Here is a 10,870-nt window from a genome sequence, read left to right as displayed (position 1 = left end):
CGCCAAGCAGGCTCATGAACGCGCCCAGGTGGCTCATGAACGCTCCCAGAGTCCTTGAATGCGGCGCAACCTGTCCTCTATCTCTGTCATCAGGGATCTCTGCAAGAAAGAAGACTGCTGGTATTCTAATCAAATCAAATCAAAGTTTATTTGTGACGTGCGCCGAATACAACAGGTACCTTACAGTGAAATGCTGAATACAACAGGTACCTTACAGTGAAATGCTTACTTACAGGCTCTAACCAACAGTGCAAAAAAGGTATTAGGTGAACAATAGGTAAGTAAAGAAATAAAACAACAGTAAAAAGACAGGCTATTTACAGTAGTGAGGCTATAAAAGTAGCAAGGCTACATACAGACACCGGTTGGTCAGGCTGATTGAGGTAGTATGTACATGTAAATATGGTTAGTGACTATGCATATATGATAAACAGAGAGTAGCAGCTGCGTAAAAGAGGGGTTGGGTGAGGCACACAATGTAAATAGTCTGGGTAGCCATTTGATTACTTGTTCAGGAGTCTTATGGCTTGGGGGTAAAAACTGTTTAGAAGCCTATTGGTCCTAGACTTGGCACTCCGGTACCGCTTGCCGTGTGGTAGTAGAGAGATCAGTCTATGACTGGGGTGGCTGGGGTCTTTGACAATTTTTAGGGCCTTCCTCTGACACCGCCTGGTGTAGAGGTCCTGGATGGCAGGCAGCTTGGCCCCAGTGATGTACTGGGCTGTATGCACTACCCTCTGTAGTGCCTTGCGGTCGGAGGCTGAGCAGTTGCCGTACCAGGTAGTGATGCAACCAGTCAGGATGGTCTCGATGTTTCAGCAGTAGAACCTTTTGAGGATCTCAGGACCCGTGACAAATCTTTTTAGTTTCCTGAGGGGGAATAGGCTTTGTCGTGCCCTCTTCACGACTGTCTTGGTATGTTTGGACCATTCTAGTTTGTTGTTGATGTGGACACCAAGGAACTTGAAGCTCTCAACCTGCTCCACTACAGCCCCGCCGATGAGAATGGGGGCGTGCTCGGTCCTCCTTTTCCTGTAGTCCACAATCATCTCCTTAGTCTTGGTTTACGTTGAGGGAGAGGTTGTTATTCTGGCACCATCCGGCCAGGTCTCTGACCTCCTCCCTATAGACTGTAGGCTAAGGGGTTATTGTCTGCCCACTAAAATATACATAATACACAGTTGTGTTTTAAGTTTCCACAAATTATGAAATCAAATGCATCCATTTAGCACAAGCTAAAGGATTGTCAATTTGAGACCAAAATCATTTTCATTATGTGGTGAGATAAGGTGACATAACTGATAAGCCTTATTGTATCAAAGCCAACAACTTCCTGCCTTTGGAAGATGACATCATAAGATGACATCATAAGATGGCATCATAATATGACTTATTGCAGATGAGCCACTTTGTTCCTTTAGGCTTTGACGCAGATGTTATTTCTGGTGTCAGATAAGCCCTTGGCCCATGTCATTCAAACCCACTCAATAGAGCGGAAGAGTTTAATGAGTCAAACTAATCATTGAGTGAGTGTATCCCAAATAGCCCTATAAGTCCCGGTCAAAAGTTAGGGCACTATGTAGGGCATAAGTTGCCATTTGGAACACTATAGCCTACACTCATCCAGAGTTGGAAACATCCTAATTTAAAAAATGCAAAAGATCAGCCTCTTCACTTCCTCCACATAGATAAAATATAGAATGTGTTAATTTATGCATGGTGGGTAACGTTTTAGCATGCAATGCTAACATTTCACTTCCTCCTTAGTGAATATTTGTATTTATTTAACCTTTATTTAACTAGGGCAAGTCAGTTAAGAACAAATTCTGATTTTCAATGATGGCCTATGAACAGTGGGTTGTTCAGGGGCAGAACGACCTTGTCAGCTCGGGGATATGTACTTGCAACCTTCCGGTTACTAGTCCAACGCTCTAACCTAAAACGCAAACTTGTGTGTTTAGTAGCGAAGTTTCCATCCAGTTTGCAACAGATTTTCATGCGAATATTCTAAAATCGGCAATAATAAATAAATAAAAACTATATGTGCATTTTCCCACCAGAGATGCGTTTCCATCAAACTGACTTTTTACCAGTGGTGGAAAAAGTATCCAAATATCATACTTGAGTAAAAGTAAAGATACCTTAGAAAAGTCACCCAGTAAAAATCTACTTGAGTCAAAGTCTAAAAGTATTTGGTTTTAAATATACATAGGTATCAAAAGTTAAAGTATAACTCATTTCAAATTCCTTATATCAAAGCAAACCAGACGGCACCAATTTTGTATTTTTATTTACACTCAGACATCATTTGCAAAGAAGGATGTGTTTAGTGACTCCGCCATATCAGAGGCAGTAGGGATGACCAGGGGTGTACGGTATTGAGTGGGAAAATGTACGGATTAAAAAGTACATCATTTTCTTTAGGAATGTGGTAAAGTATAAGTTGTCAAAAAATATAAATAGTAAAGTACAGATACCCCCCCAAAAAATGACTTAAGTAGTACTTTCAAGTATTTTTACTTAAGTACTTTACACCACTGCTTTTTACGGATAAAAGGATGTGCGTGATGAGGCAGCAGTGCTCATAAAAATAACCTTTGCCATTAATTTCCCATGTACCGAATGAAAATACTAGTTAAATAGGTTTCCATCGCATTTTTAAAACTGTTGCCTTACGTTATATACCAAATGTGCGCACTTTGGTTTTAGCGCATGCGCTCTAGCCAACAGCTCGTAGATATATTGCTGGTAGGCTACTTTATATTATGAGATTATTATGGACAAGAGCGATAAGACCATCGATCATCATGTCACCAGAATAAGTCCATCGATATTTATTGAAATGGAGCATTAAGCTCATCACCTTGCACATTCACCACAACTTATTTCATCTGTAGCCTAGTAAACTGCATTCTTTTTCGAGTCGTAGTTGGAGGATCACACAACATATCGCGTGGCTCCATGTTTACTTGGATGGTTATTTCCACAGGCATTTCTTGCCTAATTAATTTTAACGAGACAAAAAAAAGATCCCACCATGGAACGAACGAACAAATTGTCTGTCAGCATTTATAAAATTGTTCCGGCATTTCATGTTTCCGTCAACCGTGTCTTGATTTTTTTTTAATGCGTCAGGTAATTCATCCACATAAAATGGTTGGATGGAAACGTGGTTAGTGTCATCAACTCACATTTGGGCCTAATTCAGATGACTACTGCAGAGAAAATGAATTCTAAATGTCTATCTAGAAAATGATTATAATTACGTATACAAAACAAAAACATCAAGTCAGCTGTTTCCAATTTTGGAATTCACAGAATTGCAATAGTTAGGTGAAACTGAAAAGCAGAAAGCTATATTAGGATGTGAGGTGTTGTTCAAATTGACATTTCAAACGCTAACATCAACATATCCACAAATGTAAGAATCAAAGTTAAGATCAAATAACTTAAATCGAGCATCTACACCTACACAGTATAACTCACCTTGAGCTGAAATTGTTTGGGCATGTTACACTTGTGTGGACATGTTACACACGTTTACAATGACAGTAGGCCAGTCATCGTAAATAAGAATTTGTTCTTTAATAACTGACTTGCTTAGTTTAAACGATGGTTAAATAATTTGTTTAAATAACAGACATGACCACAAGTTGGGGCTAAATGTAAAGAAGTTGTGAGTCGTTGAAAAGGTGGGGCTACAAGTAGATAAGTTCTGGGTCATTCACAGCCATGTGCTTCTATTCTATCTCACTTCCATCCATGGCATTTTCAACAGTTAGGCCTTTCAACTGTTTGACTATGTCTATTACCATTATATTTGTTGTCATTTAAACTACATTTCATTTGATGAATTTACAGGTGCAACTGGTGCCAAGCGATACAAGTATCTCAGAGGGAGATTGAATGAGAGATTGACTAAAATGCAATCCTTATCTAACCTAATTTTAAACCACAAGTGGACCAATATTTGCCACTCACACCCCCCCCCCCCCCCCCCCCCCCCCCCAACACCAGTAGCGTAATGGTTCCAAAAGCCTGGATGGAAAGGAAGCCACAGAGTTTCACTTAGTCAGAGCTCTGAATGTCCCTTTTCCTCCTGTCTCTCTTTAGCTGGTATGTTTCACCTTTAATGGTCACACCTGTGACCACCTTCCTCTCACTCCTTCTAATCTCCTTTCTCACGTCCTCCTTTCTCTCCCACGTATATTCTTTCTACCCTTTCTCAATAATACACAGTCATATATTTTTTTTTTCCTATGATACTGAGCTTCAGGGCAGGAAGGGCTTATTGCATCATTCTCAAACCAATACTAAACGCCTCGACTACACCGACAGTGTCATTGAACAAAATAGTACGCAGCATGATCTGGATATGTACGCTACAAAAGTTAAACATTCACACATTCCTGCTACCATACAGCGTACCGTTTGAAGCGTATGTTGGATAAATCCGATTTATGCATCACCCAGAACGCACTGCAACTGCCTCTGCAACGCAATGGTGCAAGGCAAACCCAGCGTTTCATTGGAAATTAATGTAATTCTTGTGTACTAAAAATGTAATGACGCTGTCGGTGTGATCGAAGCATAAGACCAATTGAAATGGGGTGGGGTGGGGGGGGGGAATGCCAACACTCCACAATAGTGACTGTTCCTTCTTCTCGATATTTCACAGAAACACCAATGTTTGAAGTCCAAATATCTTATTGTCTAGAATGGCCTTCCATCTTTCAAATCCCCCTTTTTGGTTTAATGCGGTTGTAGGTTTTACTTCCCTGTCTTAAGGTCAACTCTTCTTCGTGGTATTTTTCAGCCAATAGAGTGACTTTCACATGATACTGACGAAAACGTTCTTTCTTCTGTCTTTGGAAATACCTTTAATAGCATCTTTGAATGTTTCATATGATATGGGAATGTTTCTGGATTCATTATTATTTTGTTGCTATCAATGTTGTCAGTGTTGAGGCTATAATCAGCTGACAGTTATGTACAGTACATGATTTTAAGACCAACTTTTAAAGCTCTGATGGTTCAAGTTGAAATTGAATCAAAGCTAATAGGTAAAAAAATGGGACTTCCCCTGGACCGTATGTGAATCTCTCTCTCTCTCTGTCTCTCTCTGTCTCTCTGTCTCTCTGTCTCTCTCTCTCTCTCTCTCTCTCTCTCTCTCTCTCTCTCTCTCTCTCTCTCTCTCTCTCTCTCTCTCTCTCTCTCTCTCTCTCTCTCTCTCTCTGTCTCTCTCATCAAATCAGTCACCAAGAAATGCCCCACTTTCAGCCCCTTTCTGGTGAAGCTCACCTCCTCAGTGTGTAAACACCTCCGCAGTGTTCCAGTGGTGGCCTTGATGTGGTCCGTATGTAGTAATACCACACAGTGCAATGATGCATTACTACATTCCACTGAACTGGAAATGAATCCACACCGTGCGTCTGTACTAGATTTGGCCCCTCACAGGCCCTGTACTACAACTATAATGTAGGGACTACAACACATTACACACAGTGGTTGTAATACAACATATCATTTTTTTTGTGGAATATAATAGAGTATCTCCACAACCTTTTACAACCAGTGTGTCTCCACAATGCTTATATAATCGTCTTCTTTTTTTTTAGCAGTAAAAAAATTTCAGTTTTATCACAACTGTTGTGCCAAATGCGTTGGACATCAATTGCAGAAGTGGAATGTCTAAAAGGGGGCCAATGTCTATGCACTACTAAGCGCTGTGCTGTGTGAATGACTGCGCCCCCATTCACCCACGGATAAACAAGCTGCGGTGAGATAGAGAGAACGACGTGAAATAAAGCAAGACGTGGGAAGGTGTTTGTCCTTTTCTCATCAACTGATAATTCTGTCGACACGAGAGTAGGAAAATATGTTTTACGACAATGGACTGTAAACTAAACGTGGGGGGAACTACTCCAACTATTCATAATGGAAGTGTCAAATAATTATAATAATTCTCCAATATGTCAAATACCTCTTTCAAAAAGGTAGATGAAGAGACTGACCACTCCAAACAAAACAACAACAAAAAAACATTCACAGTCTCGGAATGAGATGCCAGGTGAAACACATCGGTTACATCCCCCCCCCCCCCCCAAAAAAAACTGCAACCTATTCACATTTCACAGATGTAGGATCTTGTGGGGCTGATAATTGTCCTGGGCCGCAGTAAATGCAGATGAGCTTCGTGATTGACATGAATTCACTGAAAACCCACACTGACACATTAAATTAACAGTATGGCTCTTTTCATGTAGCCTACTTTTTTAGCCAGCTAATAGCCATCGATCAAGCAACATTATGGACTAAATGCTCAAATCCTTTTGCTGCAGTATTATCATAGTAAGATCTTATATACCGGTCAAAAGTTTGGACACACTTACTCATTCAAGGGTTTTTCTGTATTTTTACTATTTTCTATTTTGTAGAATAATAGTGAAGACATCAACACTATGAAATAACACACATGGAATCATGTAGTAACCAAAAAAGTGTTAAACAAATCTAAATATATTTTATATTTGAGATTCTTCAAAGTAGCCACCCTTTTGCCTTGATGATAGTTTTGCACACTATTGGCATTCTCTCAGGAGGCCAGGTCATCTTATACACCAATCCATCACTCTCCTTCTTTGTCACATAGCCCTTACACAGCCTGGAGGTGTATTGGGTCATTGTCCTGTTGAAAAACAAATGATAGTCCCACTAAGCGCAAACCAGTTGGGATGGCTTACTGCTGCAGAATGCTGTGGTAACCATGCTGGTTAAGTGTACCTTGAATTCTAAATAGATCACTGACAGTGTCACTAGCAAAGGACCTCCACACCATCACACCTCCTCCTCCATGCTTCACAAGGGGAACCACACATGCGGAGATCATCTGTTCACCTACTCTGCATCTCACAAAGACATCACACCTCCTCCTCCATGCTTCACAGTGGGAACCACACATGCGGAGATCATCCGTTCACCTACTCTGCATCTCACAAAGACATCACACCTCCTACTCCATGCTTCACAGTGGGAACCACACATGCGGAGATCATCCGTTCACCTACTCTGCATCTCACAAAGACATCACACCTCCTCCTCCATGCTTCACAGTGGGAACCACACATGCGGAGATCATCTGTTCACCTACTCTGCATCTCACAAAGACACGGCGGTTCAAACCAAATATCTAATGTCCATTGGTCTAATGTCCATTGGTCTAATGTCCATTGATCTAATGTCCATTGCTCGTGTTTCTTTGCCCAAACAAGTCTCTTCTTATTTTTTGTGTCCTTTAGTAGTGTTTTTTTTTTCAGCAATTAGACCATGAAGACCTGATTCACACAGTCTCCTCTGAACAGTTGATGTTGAGATGTGTCTGTTACTTGAACTCTGTGAAGCATTTATTTGGGCTGCAATTTCTGTGGCTGGTAACTCTTAATGAACTTATCCTCTGCAGCAGAGGTAACTCTGGGTCTTCCTTTCCTGTGGCGGTCCTCATGAGAGCCAATTTCATCATAGTGCTTGATGGTTTTTGCGGCTGCACTTGAAGAAACGTTCAATGTTATTGACATTTTTCGAATTGACCTTCATGTCTTAAAGTAATGATGGGCCGTCGTTTCTCTTTCCTTATTTGAGCTGTTCTTGATATAGTGTGTGTGTGTGTGTGTGTGTGTGTGTGTGTGTGTGTGTGTGTGTGTGTGTGTGCGTGTGTGTGCGTGCATGTATCATCTTATTACTCATGCTGGACCAGTCATCGTCAGGTGTTTTGCACCTAGACAGAAAGTGTTGTAATTACAAAGCTTTAATGTGTTTTCTAGGGCTCTTAACTCTGTTGATCCACCTCAGCCCATACTTTAATACATACTTATCTGTTGAGTGTCTGTTTACTAAATTGTTCACTTTGTGTGATCTATTAACCTCTTTTGTTGTTGTTGTTGTTGTTGTTGTTGTTGTTGTTGTTGTTGTTGTTGTTGTTGTTGTTGTTGTTGTTGTGATCAAACAGTCTAATTTTATTTTAGCCAGTTGAATGAATGACTAATGTAAATGAATATTAGTTTCTGTTAGCGTCACGGCCGTCGAAAGAAGCGGACCAGGCGTCCATTTTCCTCTTTGTTTTTGGAATGACGCCACGAAAACAAGAACCCAAACGAGCAACAAACGTGACGCTTACAGGGCTTCAGTGCTACAAACAACGTTAACTACCCACCACGAAAGGAGGGCAAAAGGGCCTGCCTAAGTATGGTTCCCAATCAGAGACAACGATAGACAGCTGTCCCTGATCGAGAACCACACCCGGCCAAAACATAGAAATAAGGAAACATAGAAAACAAAAACATAGAATGCCCACCCCCATCTCACACCCTGACCTAACCAAATAGAGAAATAAAACGTCTCTCTAAGGTCAGGGCGTGACAGTTAGATTGTAGTTCTGGGATTTATATGGGATGTTTGTTGTTACTTGTTCCCACAATGTGTGTGTGACATAATGTTGCCCCTTCATTATTAGTACTTATCTATTCAAATATCCTCACGCTCAAAATAAGGAAGCGCTAAATATAGCCGTTCAGTCATAGGCAAATCCCTAGAATGTCAACATGCCATACAGTACAATGGCTACAAATATACTCCCACACGGCTCTGTAGTTGTAATGTCGATGACATCACCTACTTCCAAACCCCCTGTCTAGCGTGAGAAATCCTGGGCTTCAGAGGCTAGTCAGACACTAACTCACTTAGGGATATTATTGGTGAATCGGTAACATCCGCACCGACTGAGTAAATGTGTCACAAAGTCACAAATATGTTTGTCCATTGATATGTGTGAATGTACAGGGAACCCAGCTACATTTTGGAAAGCTGTTAAATCACTGAAGGCTTGTGTCTCCTCTTCTCTCTCTCTTCCCAAGACATTCATTTAGATTCTGGTCCTATTACTGACAAAATTGATATCATTCATGCATTTAATAACCATTTTATCTCTGCGGGATTGATATTTGAATGTATTTCAAAGCCAGCTCTTGAAAAAAAAAGTAGTTTGGATGTAGATGGTGAAACTCTATTGAATGATACTGAAAATGCTGGTCAGGAGTTTTCATTCGTTTTTTATTTCACATTGTTATTAGGAAGTGCTCCAAAAGCATGGAAATCCACGTAAGGGTGAGGATACAAAGGATCTTGACAACTATCGCCCCATAAGGGTGAGGATACAAAGGATCTTGACAACTATCGCCCCATAAGGGTGGGATACAAAGGATCTTGACAACTATCGCCCCATAAGGGTGGGGATACAAAGGATCTTGACAACTATCGCCCCATAAGGGTGGGGATACAAAGGATCTTGACAACTATCGCCCCATAAGGGTGGGATACAAAGGATCTTGACAACTATCGCCCCATAAGGGTGGGGATACAAAGGATCTTGACAACTATCGCCCCATAAGGGTGGGATACAAAGGATCTTGACAACTATCGCCCCATAAGGGTGGGGATACAAAGGATCTTGACAACTATCGCCCCATAAGGGTGAGGATACAAAGGATCTTGACAACTATCGCCCCATAAGGGTGAGGATACAAAGGATCTTGACAACTATCGCCCCATAAGGGTGGGATACAAAGGATCTTGACAACTATCGCCCCATAAGGGTGGGGATACAAAGGATCTTGACAACTATCGCCCCATAAGGGTGGGGATACAAAGGATCTTGACAACTATCGCCCCATAAGGGTGGGATACAAAGGATCTTGACAACTATCGCCCCATAAGGGTGGGGATACAAAGGATCTTGACAACTATCGCCCCATAAGGGTGGGATACAAAGGATCTTGACAACTATCGCCCCATAAGGGTGGGGATACAAAGGATCTTGACAACTATCGCCCCATAAGGGTGGGGATACAAAGGATCTTGACAACTATCGCCCCATAAGGGTGGGGATACAAAGGATCTTGACAACTATCGCCCCATGAGGGTGGGATACAAAGGATCTTGACAACTATCACCCCATAAGGGTGGGGATACAAAGGATCTTGACAACTATCGCCCCATAAGGGTGGGGATACAAAGGATCTTGACAACTATCGCCCCATAAGGGTGGGGATACAAAGGATCTTGACAACTATCGCCCCATAAGGGTGAGGATACAAAGGATCTTGACAACTATCGCCCCATAAGGGTGGGGATACAAAGGATCTTGACAACTATCGCCCCATAAGGGTGAGGATACAAAGGATCTTGACAACTATCGCCCCATAAGGGTGGGGATACAAAGGATCTTGACAACTATCGCCCCATAAGGGTGAGGATACAAAGGATCTTGACAACTATCGCCCCATAAGGGTGGGGATACAAAGGATCTTGACAACTATCGCCCCATATGGGTGAGGATACAAAGGATCTTGACAACTATCGCCCCATAAGGGTGGGGATACAAAGGATCTTGACAACTATCGCCCCATAAGGGTGGGGATACAAAGGATCTTGACAACTATCGCCCCATAAGGGTGAGGATACAAAGGATCTTGACAACTATCGCCCCATAAGGGTGGGGGATACAAAGGATCTTGACAACTATCACCCCATAAGGGTGGGGATACAAAGGATCTTGACAACTATCGCCCCATAAGGGTGGGGATACAAAGGATCTTGACAACTATCGCCCCATAAGGGTGAGGATACAAAGGATCTTGACAACTATCGCCCCATAAGGGTGGGGATACAAAGGATCTTGACAACTATCGCCCCATAAGGGTGAGGATACAAAGGATCTTGACAACTATCGCCCCATAAGGGTGGGGATACAAAGGATCTTGACAACTATCGCCCCATAAGGGTGAGGATACAAAGGATCTTGACAACTATCGCCCCA

Source organism: Oncorhynchus mykiss, chromosome 18 (assembly GCF_057628025.1).
Source record: "Oncorhynchus mykiss isolate SJ-2025 chromosome 18, ASM5762802v1, whole genome shotgun sequence".
NCBI lineage: Eukaryota > Metazoa > Chordata > Actinopteri > Salmoniformes > Salmonidae > Oncorhynchus > Oncorhynchus mykiss.
The sequence above is the reverse complement of the archived record's forward strand: the minus strand, read 5'-3'. Positions refer to the sequence as shown.